Source organism: Rhineura floridana, chromosome 3, assembly GCF_030035675.1.
Source record: "Rhineura floridana isolate rRhiFlo1 chromosome 3, rRhiFlo1.hap2, whole genome shotgun sequence".
NCBI classification, from domain to species: Eukaryota; Metazoa; Chordata; class Lepidosauria; order Squamata; family Rhineuridae; genus Rhineura; species Rhineura floridana.
The window spans coordinates 192,695,305-192,715,775 of NC_084482.1; the positions used below are offsets into that span (position 1 = coordinate 192,695,305).

Consider the following 20,471-nt stretch of genomic DNA (forward strand, 5'->3'; position numbering starts at 1 on the left):
ACCAAGAGGTCCTCTGTATCTTTAAAAGTTGTGGAGGGGGAAGGGGGAATTCCACCTTGTGGTTTTTCCCATTACAGTGTTGCAAGAAAACCTGCACTTGGCTGAATTTTCACTTCTCGTAAAGATACAGAATCATTCTCAGGCCCTGAGCCTGGCAACCCTAGCAGAAACTGAAGATAAGTAGTTAGAGACAGAAACATGTATGAGACCCAAGGGAGAGCAATTTAATGAATAGGTAAACAGTTTCATAAGGAGTACAGAATAATATTCAATGCATTTTATAGACTGCTGAAAATATTCAAATGTGTCATCTTTATTTGGTCACTGATTTGAAATTTTTCAACACAAGGGAGCTCAGTATAACCTTATGGCTGATCTACAACTTCAGAGCTATCCCCTTGATCTCTGGGGTTGTCTGTATCATAACCACAGCCTTGTGCCCCTGCATACCGATGAATATCCCTGGCTGCCCTCAAGGCAGATTTCACTGCATTATCAATCCAGCTGTGTGGCAAAGCTGTGTGCTCTCCAGCAAAATAGACCCTTCCCTCCTTACAGGCTAGGGCCCCAGTATGTTCACTCAGCTGGTAGGCTCCCATTGTGTGGCGATCCAGATTCCACTTCTTGACCACCCATTGACGGCAAAGACGTCTCAGCTCTTCCAGAGGGCGCTGGTGGATGGTAGATAAATCTCTCAAAACCACCTCAGTGGTTTTTTGGGGGGCTAAGGGGGGCAAAAAACTCCTGGGCTCCTGCTGGGAGGAAGGGCAGGATATAAATAAAATAATAAATATATAAAATAATAAAAAAAACCTCAAGAGTCATCCCATAAGTCTGGGACCCTAGGATGACCCCCAAGCCGCTGGAGAAGTTGTGGCTGGGGTAGGTGCTGATCCTGGAGGGGAGGTCATTGGTGGAAGTTCCACCATAGATCTCTTCCCCTTTTTCCTCCCATAACCTCTCAGTACAGGCTAACACCACCTTGGTGGCCGCCGTGGAGCGCAGCAAACGCAGTGCCTGGTCTTGGCAGGCGAGAGGGGCAGGTGGAACTGAATGAGACGTGTGGTCTCTGCTGTGGAAGTGACAATGAAATAGTTGGCCAGGGTGGTCCCTGTTGATGAACCCAGTTGAGTAGCTGTTGTGTTGCAAAAGATAAGGAGTGTCAACTCATTAGCCCTCCAAACATATCTTGCGTATATGGATAGGAGAGTGGGAATGCATCCACAGACCACACCCCCAGTATTAACATGGCCTCTGATCCCGCCCCCAACATCCAAGGGCTGAAAAGGATATTCTCCTTCCTGAGGTTCTGCTGAATGCAGATATCGGTGGTGGGACTGGACAGTGTGAAGATGTTGGACGTGGATTTGGTGGCATAGTTCTGCTTCCCCTTACATACGTTATGAAACACTTATGGAAGTTATGCAACATCTAGCACTGAGCGAAGGGCTGTAGGTCGGTGGTGGACCATTCGCCTTGCATGCAGGTTAATCTGCACTCAGGTTAATCAGGTCTTCGATCATTTGTATGGCTGCATGACTTAGATTCCCCTTTTCAGTCAGATACTCCTGTGAAGGTAGGAGAGTATAAGAAGAAGAATAGGGTTGCACCCAAATGGAGATTCCATTATCTTGGAATGTGCAACTACGTGGAATTTTTACACTGCAGTGGATATCTTCTCCCCCTCTAGTAGTTGGAACGTGAAAGTGCTTTTGGTTTTTCTCATAGTTGGGATTGATATTACCTTTATTAGGTCTGAAACAAAGATGGACATGAAATATTGTTAGAGCCTAAATTTTGCCTAAATTCAAAAGCTGTCATTATACTCCCAAATTAAAAATCATTAGATTAGCATCTTTTAAAAATTGTGGCCCAAATCTGAATTGAATATTCAAATTGTACAAATTGAATATTCAAATTGTACAAATTGAATATTCAAATTGTACAAATTGAATATTCAAATTGTAATGTCGAAACTCAAATGATAAGTTTTACTTCTGAAAGCCTAAAATGTTTGTGACCATCTTCTTAAAACACAAGTTCCATTGTTGTATTTGGAATCCCTCTTTCACTAATATCTGAATTTCAGATACTGACTCCAGACTTTGACATTTGAATATTTTGAAATTTCAGCTTGAGATATGAAAATTTGAATTCCATTTTTTAAAAACAAGTCTATTTTCATTATGATCATAACACACATGACAGCATTCTGCTGCCCTCTGGTGGGAGAAACGGAAGGTTTTGCAAAACAGCTTACTCACCCACCCAAGCATCACCCACATATTAATAACCCTGAGTACCTTGAGAGAAAAGGCATCATATTTTTCAAGCACAAGGCTACAGTTTGATATCTCCATCTTGACAGACACAAGCAAAGACAGGTTATTGTAAGGCAATCCTTGAAAGACATATTGCACTTCCTTTTCCAAACCCCATCAACCTCAGGTTTAGAGAAAAAGAAGGCTCCGAAGGAAGAACATACGAAGCTGTCTTATACTGATTTGGACCATTGGTCCATCTAGCTCAGTATTGTCTACACTGACTAGCAGTGCACCTCCAGGATCTCTCCCACTCCTACCTGGAGATGCCGGGGATTGAACCTGGAGCCTTCTGCACGCAAAGCAGATGCTCTACTACTGAGCAACAGCACTTCCATGCGCTCCACTGCAACAAGGAAGGGGATTCACTTGTTAGATCAGGAACTATGTGCAGAGATCAGATGCCAAAGCACGTCCAGGCGCACATGGCCAGGTATGATGGGAGCTGTAATTCAGCTGCATCTGGAGGGCCAAAAGTCCCTACATCTGCATAACAGCCCAAGACTGCAATCCTAACTCTACTTATTTATTTATTTATTTATTTTGTTCGATTTATATACCGCCCACAGCCCAAGGGCTCTCAGGGCGGTGCACAGCATGGATAAAATACAATAAAATCACAAAAACAGTAAAATATACAGTATTAAACAAGTAAATAACCAAGATAGATTAAAAACACAAATAGGTTAAAATGCCTGGGAGAATAAAAAGGTTTTAACCTGGCACCTAAAAGATAAAAGTGTAGGCGCCAGGCGCACCTCATCGGGGAGACTGTTCCATAATTCTTACTTATCTGGGAGTAAGCCCCATTAAATTCAATGGGACTTTCTTTTATTCATACAAATAGTGACAACTCAATTATCCCAGTCTGTGTCTGTGTTAGAATTGCTTTTAATATGTCTTTTAATATTTTAACCCTTTTTTAAAAAGATGTTTTTAAAGGTTTTTTAAATGTTTTTAACGTTGTTTTGTTTTAATGTATTTTAAGGTCTTTTTATGATGTTTTAAAGTGTTTTTAGTCTTTCTGTTTGCCGCCCTGGGCTCCTGCTGGAAGGAAGGGCGGGGTATAAATAAAATAATAAATAAATAAATAATAAATAAAATAAATAAATTCTAGCTATTATACGTGCAAAATAAGCTCAATGTTTACTTTTATGCAAGCATTCTAGCTCGAACTGAATTGTTACTATCTGGACTTCTTGTATTTTACTTTCTTCTGGCTACACTGCTTACAACTCCTCCCATATGTAGGGTTACACTTCATGTATTTGAGGAGGAGGGCTTTAGCACAAAAAAGTTTGTGCCGCAATAAAATGTGTTGCTCTTTAAGGTCCCACAAGCCTCTCTGCAGTTTTTGATGCAACAGACTAATATGGATACCCCTCAGGTAGGCTGGTATCACCCTTTGCAAATCCTACCAACACATACTCTCAGTCACAGGTTTCAGTGCTTTTAATACAGCTCCACAACAGCCTTTCCTCATTCTGAGGTATCTACAGGGTATCTCAGGAAGTCTGGATTCTTCTCCACCTCTCTGACTCTAGCTCAGATATTATTCACCAGGTACTAGGCACTGTCATTGCCATCTGAATAATGGTTTAATTTCAAGTCATATTTTTTCACATATTCCCAGAAAATTCTGCATTATGATAGAGAGACAGCAGGCAGATCAGAGGGAATGAATGTGAAGATAGATAGGAGCAGAAAGAAGGAACAGCTATTAAACACACAGTACACATTTACTATGTCCCCGGTCTTTGATTTCCTATGTTTTGTTTTTCTGCAAAATTTATTCTCTTTTCGTATCTTCTGTTTTATTGCCATGGTCTGCAAGAGTTGGTGTCATGACCCACAACCTGCAGACCTTATTGTGCGTGTTGGAAGACTCTGATGAGGAAAAGGCTCAGGCTACTTCCTTGGAGAACCACCAAGTCCTCATTCAGGGCCCTTCCATCCAGAGAACACAGGCCCGCCACTAGTCTCTGACTCAGGGGATGAGTCCCCTGCAGTACCTCTGTCTTCCCAACCTCACAGAAGCTAAAGACTTCAAAACAAGGCAAGGGATCTTTAACTAGCCAGCCAGCACCTCCAGGGAGGCGGAACCAGGTCTGGTGAGCCTACATAAGGCTTTAGTTGGTGCTAGCTCTCTGCAGAGACAACGTATGGAGGGAGTTGCCTTAGCACAGCCTTTCCCAACCAGTGTGCCTCCAGATGTTGTTGGACCACAACTCCCATCAGCCTCAGCCAGCATTGCCAATGGTCAGGAAAGATGGGAATTGAAGTCCAGCAACATCTGGAGGCACACTGGTTGGGAAAGGCTGCCTTAGCAGGATCTCTTGGAGCTGACCAAGGTTCTGTATGCTTCCTGCTTCTTCCGTGAGTTTCACATTTCCACAAAACTGGACAGTTGCTTGCTGGGTTGCAACCTGGAGATTCTCCTTTTAATTCTGCTGCTGAATCAGGAGATGAAGCAGATGTGACTTCTCGCACCCATTTTTCTCACAGTCCTGTCATCCACTCTCTTCCTGCCCCTGCTGTAACAACCTAGATTCCAGCAACTGCGGGGGAGGCAGGGCTGGCAAGACTGGGGAAAACACAGTATGGTGAAGCTCCAGCTGCCTCTTTTCCTGATTCAGGAGCAGATATTAAAGTAAAAGAGAAATCTCTCTAGCCTGAAACCTAGCAACCCTGTGGCCTGTTGCTGGAGCACTCTCTCTCTACAAAAGCCAGTTCCAAACATTCTGCTACACTCTAGCGTGACCAAGAAACAGACTCCAAGAATCAGGCAGGAGCAGGCTTAATTCTGAATAGCTAGGATCAGCAAGGGACCCGAAGCAGATTTAATTCCTACCCTAGTAGGGTCCCTGAGTAAACACCTTTATCTTCTGACATGCAGGGGAATGGCTGCCATCTATTCCTAGGAGGCAAAGTCACTGAGGGCAACCCATGTTCTTTTCCCATGACACTGGGGACTCTGCTTCTACTGACTTGGATCACACAGGGAAAGTGTGCAATGTGCACAGGGATGTGTTGCATGCCGCAGGATCTCTATTAATTACAAATCCTCCTTGTCTCGGCACATGCTGCATGACATAACAATGGGCATTTTACCAGCAGGCTAATTTCAATTTCATTCTTGATTTTTGTTTTGTTTTGCTCTTGCATCAAATGTTATTGGGCTGAAAGGCCTTGGACCCAAATCCATATACCAGTCCTCCGCAGGATCCTAGTAAGTCTCCATCCGGCCTCCCACATGACCGCTTGCTTCTAGAATTCTTACCTGGGGACAAAAAAGGATAATCATTGTCACAAAATGCCTCCTTTGCAGAAGGTGCCAATGGGGAAAAAAATCAAAGAGTTATTTCTAAGAATAGCTGGTTCATAGTCCTCATTGAGTTGACTTCAATTAGTTATACAAGCCTCCCCATAGCTGATACCCTCCATATGTAGGACTGCAACTCCTATCAGCCCCAGCCAGCATAGCAAGTGGTCAGGGATGATGGGAATTGTAGTCCAGCAACACTGGGAGGGCCAAAAGTTGGGGACAGCTAAGTTATACAATGATCTGTTGTTGGTACCTTATTCTAGACAGGCTAAATAAATTATTTCACACTAGTAATAGTGCCCTGATCCATAGATCTGTTATATATTTTTATTTATAAAAGTACTGATATACCGCCCTCTCACAAAACATCATGGCAGTGCACAGCAACATAAAAACCTTTTAAAGCAACCCAAAAACTTCTGCACACAGCAGCAGGCTGCATACAGACAACTATGCACAAGGATCTCTGCATGCTCTGCTGTGGAACAGATGGTTTGCCCTGGGCTGGGAGGGCAGAAGGTGGAATAAGTTTAAGAGATTGTGGGGAGCAAGCTCAAAAAGAAAAATGAGGAACACAGGTCAACAGGCAGGTAGGAGAGCTTTGTTCCATGGCTTGATGTAATCAACCAAAGTGTTCCAAGTGGCACATTCCAGAGCATCTGTTTGTGAGCAATTACCTAAGATCCCCGAGGGAAAGGATAGTCTTTCTGTTGATTTATACTTCAGAACTGATGCACCTGTATAAACAGAGCTCCAAGATCTGACTCATTAGCAACTGCACTGCTCTGTTGGGAAACTAAGCTGTTGTGCATTGCTGAGCTCCTTGGCAAAGAGAGTCAAAAAGGCAAGGACACAGGCCTTCTCCACTGCACCACATTTTGGATACTCACTTCCACATGGAACATAGGAAGCTGCCTTTATGTGGAGTCAGACCATTAGTCCATCTAGCTCAGGATCATCTACACTGACTGGCAGAAGCTCTCCAGGGTTTCACACAGGAGTCTTTCCCAGCCCTACCTGGAGATGCTGGGATTGAACCTAGGACCTTCTACCCGTCTTTGGACCCTCCCCATGTATCTCAAATGCAGGAAGGCGCCTGGAGGGCCACATTACCCAACCTGGCTATACACCTTCCCCTAACTCTGCAGGATCCAGAATATGTCCTGCATGCTGTGAAGTGGGGCTGTGTGTTTGGTGAAGGGCTTCAGCTGGGGCTCCTGATGGCGGCTTAGCCCACCACCCCAGGTACTATATAAAGCTGGTGCCTGGAAGGGTGCGAGCCAAAGGGCTCTCGTCCTGATGGAGAGGACATTAATGGAGAGGCAGTCAAGGCAGGATGAATATGGAGATGGAGGAGGAGAGAAAGAAAAGAATGGTTTTAGTATGGTTCTATCTAGACATACCTCTTTCAACAAGCCTTTTAAGTTGAGACCTATCCCGGTCTGCATCTGTGTTGGAATTGCTTTTTAATATGTTCTTAAACCTTCTTTTTAAAAATGTTTTTAATCTAAGAAGATTTTTTGAAAGCTTTTTTAAGGAATGTTTTTAAAGATGTTTTTGTTTTAATGTGTTTTAAAGTTTGTTTTTATGATGTTTTAAAGTTTTTAGTGCTTTTGTTTGTTGCCCTGGGCTCCTGCCGGAAGGAAGGGCAGGATATAAATCAAATAATAAAAAAATAAATAATAAAAAATAGTATGTCAGTGGTGTCCCCCAATCTGGCACACTCTCCTTCTGGAGCCATGCTGTGTGTTTGCTGCGGGTTCACTGGAAACTTACTTTTTTCTAGCTGTTGGTGGCTTTGGTTAGACGGCTTTTGAGCCTTACTGTTATATGGTACTGAGTTTGTGTTTTATTACTGATTTTGATGTTGCTGATATTTTACTGTTGCCTTAATTGTTTTGTGATTTGTAATGATAGGATTTCTTTTATTTTTTTCATGTAAACCACTTTGAGATTGCTTGTGCCAAAAGAGTGAGCGAGAGAGATATAAACATTTAAATTACTAAAACAACTACAATGACTAGGTCACCAAAAAACACAAGGCTTGCAAGATCTGCAAGTACTAAAACAGGGATCACGTGCAAACTCAAGAGTTTTGCACAGAACTTCAAAAACAGACAAATTTGTTAGTAATTGGTATCATTTCATTGCATTTGTTAAATAAAGGAGAATAACAAAAGTCTATCATCTCACTATGCAAGAATTTGGAATGCATAACTTATTTAAGCTCTGTTACATGTATTAATGCTTCTATAATTGGTTGTCTCAGTCATTGCTTTCCTGTTCAACTTTTCAATATCTCATCTTCCTTGTTTCTGTGTTGTCTTTATCATTGGGGTAGGGAAGGCATTTTTTAGCTGGGGATAGAAAAGTTTGTGCTGCATATTTTTCATGTATAGCTGCTTTCTTTATATTCCTTAAATTAAAAATAACAGTAATAAAAAAACCCACGGGGATCATGTCAGTTATTTACATATTTAATTGCTTGTTGGTTTGTGCAATGCCACACTCTATGGCCCATCCAATTTGTTTTTTAATAATCTTGCCTTGTGGGAGAAAAGACTAATTAATTCATGCCAGTTGGCCCAACTGATGAGGAAAAGGTACACAGCAAACGTGCTTAACTGAGATATTGGACTGGAATGAGCCAGTTCCGCCCAGAGTGTGGGGAAGGTCAAGGAATGAAGTCTGAGTGAAGCAGTTGTTTTCTATCCACACCTGGGCCTAAACTGGAGCCAGCACGTCTTCAAGGAGGAAGGCCCCATATCCTGCTACTTGATCCACCCAGTCCTTAACCTGCCAATCTAGGCTGAGAAAAGCAACGCTATAACCCTGGGATAGCCAATGTGGTGCCCTCCAGATATTTTGAAGTACAACTGCCATTAGCCCCCAGCCAGAATAGCCAATGGTCAGGGATGATGAGAGTTGGAGTCCAGCAACATCTGGAGAACATAGTGATGCCAGGCTTCTGGCAAATGGCCGGAGGCTCCGGCCCCGCCCTTGCTTTTCTCACCTCCGGCCAGAATTGCCCCCATGTTGTTTAATCTCCGGTTTTCAGCTGGAGTCTCCAGTTTTTTTGGGGGGGGGGCTCCGGCTCTCCGGCTAGCACCCTTTAATCTCCGGACACTCAGCTTCAATTTAAAAAAAATTTAAATTTCTAGGTGGTCTGGTTTCAAGATATACACCAAAATGTCAAAAAAAACCCTGCACGACTGTTTTTTACAGATCTTTAGAACAATTCCTTGCTCTGGCTACAACTCCCATCAGCCCAACCCAGTGGCCATGCTGGCTGGGGCTGATGGGAGTTGTAGTTTAAAAAAAGTAACTTTTCAAAGCTCTGGCTGTAACCCCGCCCTTTCAGGATTGTAGCCAATGAAGCCAGGGTTGTGATTTATTGATCCAGGCATGCCTAGGCTTAATTTCAACGTCAGAAAATAGTGGGTTTGAGATTTTTGCAGTCTGCGTAAGTAATATGGCTTAACGGTTTTTTTCCTCTTCTGTCCAAGATTCAGACCCTGGGTTATGAAATATGAAAGTATTTAATCCAGTATCTGCTTTTCTGGGAGTAAAGCAATTCTAATAATCCCATGTACCTGGAGTAAACCACATTGAACTCCATTAGGACTTACTTTTGAGTAGACATGGTTAGGATTGTGCTGTAAATTAATGGGACTTATGAGTAAACATAGCGCAGACTTGTGTGTTGTAAATCTTTCTCTCCCCCTCCAACCCCATTTTTAAAGAAATTAGGCAGGGTTTATCACAGTTTTTATTATGTAGGAAACTAATACTGATTTTTTAAAAAAATGAATGAAGTTTATTTGGCTATTTTTATTTATTAATTATTTTATTTATATCCCACCTTTCCTCCCAGTAGGAGCCCAGGGCAGCAAACAAAAGCACTAAAAACACTTTAAAAATCATAAAAACAGACTTTAAAATATATTAAAACAAAACATCTTTAAAAACATTTTTTAAAGCTTTAAAAACATTTTTTTTAAAGAAAATGTTTAAAAACATATTAAAAAGCAATTCCAACACAGACGCACACTCGGATAAGGTCTCAACTTAAAAGACTTGTTAAAAGAACAAGTTCCTTATCACTTCAGGGTACAGTTTTCCCTGGTTGAGTAAGCCCCATTGAATACATTGGGACTTGCTTCTGAGTAAACAAACATAGGATTGCACTATAAATATTTTTACAGGTTGTATAAATAATAAGCATATTTGATAGTCATGCTTATATAAATATTTTCATAGAATCATAGAATAGTAGAGTTGGAAGGGGCCTATAAGGCCATCAAATCCAACCCCCTGTTCAATGCAGGAATACAAATCAAAGCATTCCCAACAGATGACTGTCCAGCTGCCTCTTGAATGCCCCCAGTGTTGGAGAGCCCACTACCTCTCTAGGTAATTGGTTCCATTGTCGTATGGCTCTAACAGTTAGGAATTTTTTCCTGATGTCCAGTCGAAATCTGGCTTCTTGCAACTTGAGCCCATTATTCTGTGTCCTGCGCTCTGGGACAATCGAGAAGAGATCCCGGCCCTCCTCTGTGTGACAACCTTTCAAGTACTTGAACAGTGCTATCATATCTCCCCTCAGTCTTCTCTTCTCTAAACATGCCCAGTTCTTTCAGTCTCTCCTCATAGGGCTTTGTTTCCAGTCCCCTGATCATCCTTGTTGCCCTCCTCTGAACCTGTTCCAGTTTGTCTGCATCCTTCTTGAAGCGCAGAGACCAGAACTGGACACAGCACTCAAGATGAGGCCTAACCAGTGCTGAATAGAGGGGAACTAATACTTCACATGATTTAGAAACTATACTTCTGTTAATGCAGCCTAATATAGCATTTGCCTTTTTTGCAGCCACATCACACTGTTGGCTCATATTCAGCTTGTGATCAACGACAATTCCAAGATCCTTCTCACATGTCGTACTGCTGAGCCAAGAATCCCTCATCTTGTAACTGTGCGTTTGGTTTCTTTTTCCTAAGTGTAGAACTTTGCATTTATCCCTGTTGAATTTCATTCTGTTGTTTTCAGCCCAATGCTCCAGCTTATCAAGGTCCCTTTGAATTTTATTTCTGTCTTCCACAGTATTAGCTATGCCCCCCAATTTTGTATCATCTGCAAATTTGATAAGCATGCTCTGTACCTCCTCATCCAAGTCGTTAATAAAAATGTTGAAGAGCACTGGGCCCAGGACCGAGCCCTGTGGTACCCCACTCGTTACTTCTGCCCAGTTTTGTCATGCTATGTCTCTATAAGTATCCAATTTCATACTATGGTTGAACAATACTTCCTTTACATTTTAAGTATGCCTTGGGGTAGTCATGGTTCTCCATTGTTTTCATCCTGAGGGGCAGATAGGCAGAGAGATGGTGAGTAGCCCATGGTCACCCACTACAGTTTATAGCTCATTTCCATTTTGAAAAATTAATTAAAACAATTTACATGCAGGCAAAATTTATTAAGTGGATTCACACAATATGTGTAAAGCATATCCAACTCGCATTTAAAGCGCATGACTTCCCCTAAAGAATTCTGGGAAGTGTCATTTCCCCCTCACAGTTATAGTTCTCACCACTCTTAACAAACTACAGTTCCCATGATTCTGTGGTGGGATTCATGTTCTTCAAATGGGTGTTGAATGTGCTTTAAATGAATGGTGTGGATCTGCCCTAGGTATGATGTTCATTCAAGAGTGAATTGAAAAGAACAATTTTAAAAGATACTTCTTACTCTTACTCATTTCTCAGACCTCTTTCTGAAGGGTCAAATCTGTAAAAAAAGTTTGGAGCAGCCACGTTAAAAGATAAGGGCAGGGTATTCGCGGCAGGGGGTTGCCAACCCTGCTTGGATATGGATGTCTTTGCTGAAGAACCCTAGTCAAGGTTTACCAACAGCACAGTCCAAACTATATCTACTTAGAAGTCAGTCCTGTTGAGTTCTATGGGGCTTAATCCCTTAGTAAGCGTGTTCAGAATTGCAGCCTTCAGGAGCCTCCATCTTTACTCCGCAAAGCTCCCATCTAACATCTCCACAACACTAGGTTCCTTTGTCCCTGCAGTGGCCTTCTGGTGACTGCCCTGGCCTGGCAGCACTTAACCCTTCTTGCTGGAAGCAAGTAGGCTAGATTAAATGTTCCCTACCCAGGCTCCATCTTTTAGCTAAGATTTCTATCTTAATTTCCAATCAGATATTTTTTTTAATTGTATGCTCCAAGCAACTGTGATTGATGCTTAATGTATCATGCTTAATGACATCACTCAGACCCGCCCCGTGACATCACTAGGGCCCGCCCCTCAAATCTCAGGTTTTGGGATGCTTCTGACCTGGCAACTGAGGACACCATGTTGGCTCCTCCTTCTGTATGCAGTTGATCTACTCCACCATGATGAAAGCTGCATATGGTATTTGTGTGTGTGTGTCTATGTGCCATATCGTAATGCAAGAAGGGCTAGCCGCCGTATTCTCAGGAGCCCCCGTAGTTTCTATCACCTCAGTAGGCCTCCTTCAACATCAGTGGTGGGCAGGCAGCAGCAGTAGCACCACTCTGGTCGAACCACCATTTGGGGGTTGCCATTTTAATTTCTCATAATACCTGGAGTGAAGCTATGTCAGAGTTGTTGTGGGAAATTAAAAGAGCAGCTCCAACTGCCCTGTGCAGGCATTTGTTTAAATGGGGGCCTAGCGCAGGGATCAATGGCAGGCTCTGCCAGGATGCTGGGTCCCCAGCAGCTGCCTGAGGATGCCACCTGTTGATGCCAGGCTTTGTGTTTTGAAATGCAAGCCTGGCTCCCTAAAGGCCAAGGTGTGCAGATTTGAAGCCAGCCTCGAGAACATGAGTAGCCTCACCCTCCTTCCAGGAAGGGCCATAGCTCAGTGATAGAGCATCTACAACTGCATGCAGAAAATCCCTGGCATCTCCAGGTACGGCTGGTAGAGACTCCTGCCTGAAACCCTGGAGAGCTGCTGTCAATCAATGTAGATAATACTGAGCTAGATGGATCAATGGTCTGAGTACAGGGCAGCTTCCTATGTTTCCCTCTATAGGAAGAATTCTCCCTTGTAGCCCTTAACCACAGTTTAACATTACATACATACTGAAGTTAACTAGGGTTACTATTTGGGTGCATTCCCAAGGCTGGCTGTTGATTTGCAAACCACAGTTTGCATCTACACCAGACCAGATTGGGAATTATCCTTTGGCTTTCCAAAACTACACAGCAGATTTCTGAACAACATCCATTTATAGGAAATACTAGGGGCTGCTGCCCCTGCTCACTTTGCTCATCAACTCTGCCTATACCCCACCCTACAGAACCCCAAGGCCCCCCACCCCCTCTGCCAGGCACCCCTAGTCATCTCTCCATCCCCTCTGCCATGCCACCCCCTACCACGCTCTGCCAGATGCCCCTAGCCATCCCCCCACCCCCTTCACCAACCCCATCCTCACCACACACAGGTTGCCAGAGCCCCCCCATGGGCACATGGGTTGTTGAAGCTCCCCTCCCCTCCAAGGGTGTCCAAACTGTGCCCTTCCACAGGTCTCCAAATGAACCCCAACCCCCCCATGGGTCTCCAAACCTCCTCCTTCACCCTCCAAGTGTCTCCAAACTACACCACCACCCCATGGGTCTCCAAACCTATCCCTCCCCCTCCTGCTCCAAGCATCCCCCTTCCCCGGGTCTCCAGGCCTTGCCCCTCCACCTCCCCCCTTGCCCTCACCTCTGCAGGTCTCCAAGCCTCCCTTCCTACTGCCCACTTACCTTTTGGCCTTGCTGCTGCTTACTCACTCACTCACCCAGCCAGCCACCTGCGTGCCCCGCCCCCCCACGCCCCACTGCCCCCCCATGCCCCACTGCCCCCCCTGCTGGGACTTCTTCATATTGTTGCTTACAGTTGCCACAGCGCTGTTTCTGATTATCATTGCCACCTCCTCCTGCTCTTTGCCATGCCATTGCAGCCAAGATTTGCCTCTCCTTGCCCATCTCACTTGTAAGCGTCATGCCACCTGTGAAAGCTTCAGCAGAAGTCATTCCACATGGGCAGTGATTTAATTGAATACAGCCCATTGTTTCTTTTCCTGACATGTGAATTTGTTTGCAAAAATTATTACCATACCTTGATTAAAATTTGGTAGAGCCACGGTGGGGAGGGGGGTGGGAGAGAGTGGGGAGATTAAGTTGCTTCAGGGCTAGATCTGGCCCATATGGAATCTAGTAACCCTTGAGGGTCCTAAGTTACATTTTCTTGTTCAAATCTAGCCTCCCGCCTGAGTCGTTGGGAAGCAACCCCTCGTGCGCATCAACCACGCCCCTGCAGGAAGCCCCACCTGGCACTTCAAATGCTTCCCTGCCAACCAGCCTCCCGCTTCCTGAAACCCAGCCATCACCTGGCAAAGCCCTGCTGTCAGATGGGCCGTCGGAGGCTCGCCCCCCCCCCCACCCCACAGGAGACGGCGAGAGAAAAGGGACCTTGAGAGGGTGGAACTTCAGAGGAGCCGTCATTTATGGGCGATTCAACTCTCCCCACACGCTGCAGAGACTGTTTAGGTAGCTTAGCTAGGGAAAGTAGTGAGCTAGAGTAGACAGGTTTATGAAGCACACTGCTGTGGATGTAACCATCACCCTAATAAAACATGAACTGAACCAAGCCTCGCCTCCGTCTCATGTCTCGGGCTCTGGGCAGGACAGGGAGTGAATTCCATAGTTTAACTACATGCCACTGTGTGAAGAAGTGCTTTCTTTTGTTTGTCCTGAATCTTCCAGCATTCAGCTTCTCCAATGGAACTCTGGGCATCAGACGTCGAGTTCCCAAATGGTCTCCCATCCAGGCATTGGTGACAGCTCCTCCTGCTTCGCTTGAATACCATTGGTTCTTCATGCATCTTTGGAACAGGGCCAGGGACCGTGTGTTCCTCCACACGTTGCTGGATTACAACTCCCGTCATAAGAACATAAGAAGAGTCCTGCTGGATCAGGTCAGTGGCCCATCCAATTTCAGTTTCCTGTTCTCACAGTGGCCAACCAGATACCCATGAGAAGCCCACAATCAGGACATGAGTGCAAAGACCACTTTCTCCTCCTGTGGTTACCAGCAACTGGCACTCAGAATCACACTGCTTCCAACCATGGAGGGGCAGCATAGTCATCATGGTTAGTAGCCACCGATAGCTTTCTCCTCCATGAATTTGTCTAATACTCTTTTAAAGCCATCCATGTTGGTGGCATCACTGCCTTATGTGGGAGTGAATTCCTTAGTTTAACTATGCACTATATGAAGAAGTACTTTCTTTTGTCTGTCAGGATCTTCCAACATTCAGCTTTATTGGATGTCCATGAGTTCTAGTGTTATGAGAAAAGAAGAAAAACTTTTCTTTATCCACTTTCTCCATGCCATGCATGATTTTGTACACTTCTATCATCCCTCTCTTATTTGTCTTTTCTCTAAAGAACCCTGAATACTGCAGCCTTTCCTCATAAGGGTGTAACCTGACCATTGGCCATTTTGGCTGGGGCTGATGGGAGTTGGAATCTAACAACACCTGGAGGGCCACAGATGTTCTCCACCCATGCTTTAGATCATGCCTTGGGACTTCTGCAACTATTTAAGTAGGCCTCAGTCTGCTTAGTGCTTGAATGGGAACTCTGTCTATGTTGCCTTTGTTGGAGTAAAGCGCCAACACATGTTACAAGTGACCTGAACCAGTGAAGGGTGATGGACAGAAATCTATTCTTCCTTCTGCTGATTCCTCCTCTAAAGTGTTTGTTGTTTTTGAAGGCTTTGCTCCTCCCTTCCTCTTCCTTTCTTTGTTCTCAGTTAGTAAGCAATATCTCCCTGAGGGGAAGCTGCATGGCTGCTCCAGTATGTACGACTCTACCTCTTTGCAGTTAAGTTTCTTTATTCTTTCAACTACCGGTCTTATTAGACCAGTTATTTCTGCATTCTGCTGCATCATGTGTGTGTGTATATATATATTTATATTAACAGTATATTTATATATATATACACACACACATATATAAAACAGACCTGACCCAACCCAACACTCAATGTGAGTACATGTCTGAGATACTAAACAGTAAAATGTTGGAACATTTAAACAAACTTTTAAAAAACAAAACAAAACAAAAAGAAGTTTATTCTGGAAAGCCATTTGAGATATGATTGGGCAGATTTACAGGAAAAGCCTCTTTTCTGTGTATGCATTTTCTATAAAGTAGTCCCTGAGGGGAACTGCAAATATATTATGATAAAAGCAGTAGTTGCTAGATATCAGACTTGTGCAGAGCCGCCAGCAACTGAAGTCTCACTGTTAAAGATCTAGGAAGCTGCAGAAACAATTATAAAATTTAACCAAGTTACAAGAAAAATGAAAAATATGTATGGGAAAGAATCTGGAAAATATTTATGAAATGTCAAGTGAAAGAAATTTAAATTTGTTTTCATTGTTGCTGTAATTAACAATTAAAATCAACAGAAAGATTTGAGTGGGCTGTGCATGTGTTTGTAAATATTGCAATAAAAAATGTAAATGTACTGCCTTCAAGTCGATTCCGACTTATGGTGACCCTATGAATAGGGTTTTCGTGAGGCTGAGAGGCAGTGACTGGCCCAAGGTCACCCAGTGGGCTTTATGGCTATGTGGGGATTCGAACCCTGATCTCCCAGGTCATAGTCCAACACCTTAACCACTACACCACACTATTGCAATTGTGCATCTGTATTTGATGGTGAGATTTGAATAGGGCAGGTGTAGTGAATGTTTGGCCGTCCAGAGGCTGCTAGCTACAGCTCCCTGTTCATTGACCGTGCTTGCTGGAGCTGATGGGAGTCGTTCAGCAACATCTGGAGGATCACACATTTCCCACACCTGGAATATGGGAAGTCTAGTTGGTCATTATCAGGGGATGAGCCAACCCTCCCATTGGGGAAATGGAACTTCCATCCCAAAAGCTAAACACTCTAAAAAGTATATAAATCAGTATATATAAATAAAGTAAATAAAAGGGATACAAATCAAATAATAAATAAATAAAGTACTAGGCTACTATGTATTCCAGGAATAGTTAACATGGTGCCACCCAGATGTTGTTGAACTACAACTCCCATCAGCCCCAGCCAGCATGGCCAACTGTCAAGGTCGAGGAGAGTTTAGTCCCAACAAATCTGCAGGGCACCATGTTGGCTGTCCCTGATGTACTCCATCTCCTGACCACAGCTTCACCCCATCTCAGTCAGCCATTTTATGTGGTGAGGGAAGAAAAAATGGGTTTTGGTTGCTAGGCAACAGGGGTGCATGCTCCCCGGCCACTTCAAGATCAATCCAGAGAGGGGCACTGTGGAAAGGCGGAATGGTGCAGATGGAAAAGGAGAAACAAGGCCAAACCTATGAGAAAAAGCAAAGAGATGAACAACTTCAGAGCCACTCTGAGGAGGGAGGGAGGTGTTGAGAGCAATGCTTCAGGCCCCTGTCACCCACCCTCTGACTTAGGCACATACGCATTTTACCTCCATCTCTTTTGTTTTGAATTTGGCAACTCAGGGCCCAGGCATTTTTGAGGGGCCCCCAAATCTGCCTAAGAGGCCTCCAGTTAATGTTAACCCTCTAACGCTGCCTCCCCTGTACACAGTTCAAGGAGCAGTCTGACTCCTCATCAAAGAGAATAAAACAATGGCATAGATGTGAATCAAAAACTGAACTCCTCATTACACCCTAATCGACATGTTCCGTAGTGCCGCACTGTGCGTTGTGTTTGTTTACTGGGGAAGAGTGCATTCACAAACATTTAACACTTCTCCAAAGATAGTCCAGAGCAAGTTTAGTTATCTGGATCTTTTCAGTCTTGAAGTAGCAAAGACTCAAATGCAGCACAGCAAACTGGCTTTCCCTCTCCATTCCCACACTTTTCTGTCTTTTTTTTTTATAAAAGGGGCAGATGAATGAATGTTTAAATCAGGAGTAGCCAACATTGTGCCCTCCCCATTTTATTCATTTCATTTCTATCCCACCTTTTCTCCAAGGAGCTCAGGGTAGCGTACATGGTTCTCCCCCTCCTCATTTAATCCCCACAACAACCCTGTGAGGTAGGTTAGGCTGAGAGGCAGTAATTGGCCTAAGGTCACCCAGTGAGTTTCATGGCTGAGTGGGGATTTGAAGCCTGGTCTCCCAGGTCCTAGTCCAACACTAACCGCTACACCATACTTGCTAGACTACAACTGCCATCACCCCCCGACCGTTGGCCATCCTGGCTGAGGCAGATGGGAGTTGAAATCCAACACCATCTGGAGGGTACCACATTGGCTATCTCTGCTTTAAATGAACAAGCGTATGGCACTTAGGTAGACCAACCCAACTGAAGCCAGGTAAAAGAGGAAGATTAGTGTCACGTACATCTGTGATTAATAGTGCAAAGCTGAAGCCCATAGTTTCATCCAAATGGTGAAAAATCCCCTGCAACCCCCATGTTAATGCTTTTATAGGGAGTCCTTGATGACTTGCCAGCTGATATAATGAAGACAGGGGAATGTTATATTGTGTCAAATGAAGTGATTGCCTTCTCTTTAGGCGTTTGTACAGATGGCTTGCTAAAGATGTTTGCTTAATGTTGATGTTCCTGCTTAAACTATAGGAATACAAGTCCTATAGGCCTAGTCTGGACCAGGACTGCAGGGGGGGAAGGGGGTGCTCCCCCTAAAAAACATCTGCTCCCTAAGTTTTTTTTAATAAGAAAGAAACAATTTATTACAGAATTTTTTCTCCCCCCTACTTTTTTTGTACTCATTTTCCGAGTTCTGATCCTTATATGAAGCCAAAATAAACTGAATTTTATGCAAGAGGTAGGAGCTACCAGCACCTTCACGGGAACCTACAAATTTATTTATTGCATTTGTATACCGCCCCATAGCCAAAGCTCTCTGGGCAGTTTACAACAATTAAAAACATTAAAAACAAATATATAAATTTAAAAACACATTTTTAAAAAGCAATTTAAAAACAGAAGCTAAAATGCCTGGGAGAAGAGGAAAGTCTTGACCTGGTGCCGAAAAGGTAACAGTGTTGGAGTCAGGCGCACCTCATCAGAGAGATCATTCCATAATTTGGAGGCCACCACTGAGAAGGCTCCCTTGTTGCCATCCTCCGAGCTTCCCTTTGCAAAACTGTAACAATTTTTTTTAGCAGAAAACATTCTAAAGCAGGGATGGAGACCTTTTTGGCTTGTCAGGCAAGATCCTTATCTGACCCTGCCCCCGTGGGCAACTTGGACAGGTGGGCAGGCCAACCCATCTGTCAGTCATCTGACATCATTATGCCAGATGTTTGACAAGTGGGATCTCCCATTCACCTGTCAAAGTCCCTTGCACAGCACTTCAGAACCACAGTACAAGGGGCTTGGCCAGCCCTATGTTTGCCAGCACCAAACAGAGGGCTGACTAAGCTGCTTTTTGCAGGAATTGGCTGCACACGGAACTCAGTTGCATAGCCAATCCAGCAGGTTTGAATTTACAGCCCATTAACAGATGGGCAGTGACTTCAACACTGCTTTCTGCAAGGATCGGCTGTGAAAAAGAGTTCCCCATGGGGAATTCAGCTGCACAGCTGATCCAGCTGCATCTTTACTTGCCCCACACCTGACGTCACATACGACATCAGGTGCAAGGCCAGTTGTGGTTTTTGGAAAATGGCCTCACAGGCCAAGCTGGTACCCATGCTGGGTCAATTTTATCCTGCAGGGTGGAGGTTCCCTATCCCTGTCCCAAAGGGATACAATCAGTTTAAGACTGAGCATGCTCAGTAGGCATGGAATGTTGAATAGAGCAAAAAGGGGAAATGGAATGGAGTATCCCAGAGGAGGGCTTGGCTGGCTGGCTGGCTGAAACCTTGTACATGAACGCTCCGATATCGCAACATACTGCAATAAGCTGACCTCAGAAAAGTCTTTGTCACTTTTCCTATCTCGTCGTGCCATTTTTTTCCTGGACTACTGCATCCAGACTGGCTCTCCCTACTTTTTCTAGTCTTTGCAGCTTTCCAGACACCAACAGTGCAACAAACTGTGCAACTCTTCCTTATTTGTTGTGCAGGATCTTCCTCCCCTCCAAGAAGCATTTCTGTTTTGAGGATTTGCATTTTCAATACACCCAGATGGCAATATATTGTTACTGAGAAAATATGGTTTCCACCACATAGGAATATAGGAAGCTGCCTAATACTGTGTTAGACCATTGGTCCATCTAGCTCAGTACTGTCTACGCTGACTGGCAGTGGCTCTCCAGGGTTTCAGGCAGGGGACTCTCCCAGCCCTATCTGGAGATGCCAGGGATTGAACCTCAAGATGTTTTTGCATGCAAGGCAGATGCTCGACCACTGAGCTATGGCCCTTCCACATAGCAAGTACCACTTTGCAGGGGCCATGGCACTGGCAGGTTAGATCTGGAAAGTAGTTGCACAAGCATTATGGGAACTTATTGAATGGTGCCTGCCATATCACTGATGAACAAAACCACCTCCCATTTCATGTTGTGATCTTCAGCATTCAGTCCACAAACAGGCAACGTAAACAGGAGCTGGAACTTACTCATCTCAAGGCCAAACATGGAAAACCCTCATTTTCAAACTTTGAGAAAATTAAATATTATTTTGTTTAGAGGCCTTTGTGATGTTCCTATATTAATGTATATATGGTAAGTGTTGTTGTTTTAGAAAATACATGGTAAGTGGAGTGAAAGAGGAGGGGGAGTGAATGGGCAGTAGAATGCGAGATGATTGGCTGAGTGTTTAAAATGGCTGAATGTATAAAAGGAAGAGTGAGAGTGG

At 44.0% G+C, this 20,471-nt stretch overlaps 1 pseudogene; it reads right to left on the reverse strand.

Annotated features, from left to right (window-relative positions):
• Positions 1-365: 365 nt before the first annotated feature.
• LOC133378836 (L-amino-acid oxidase-like) lies at positions 366-19,364 on the reverse strand (annotated as a pseudogene).
• Positions 19,365-20,471: the final 1,107 nt, after the last annotated feature.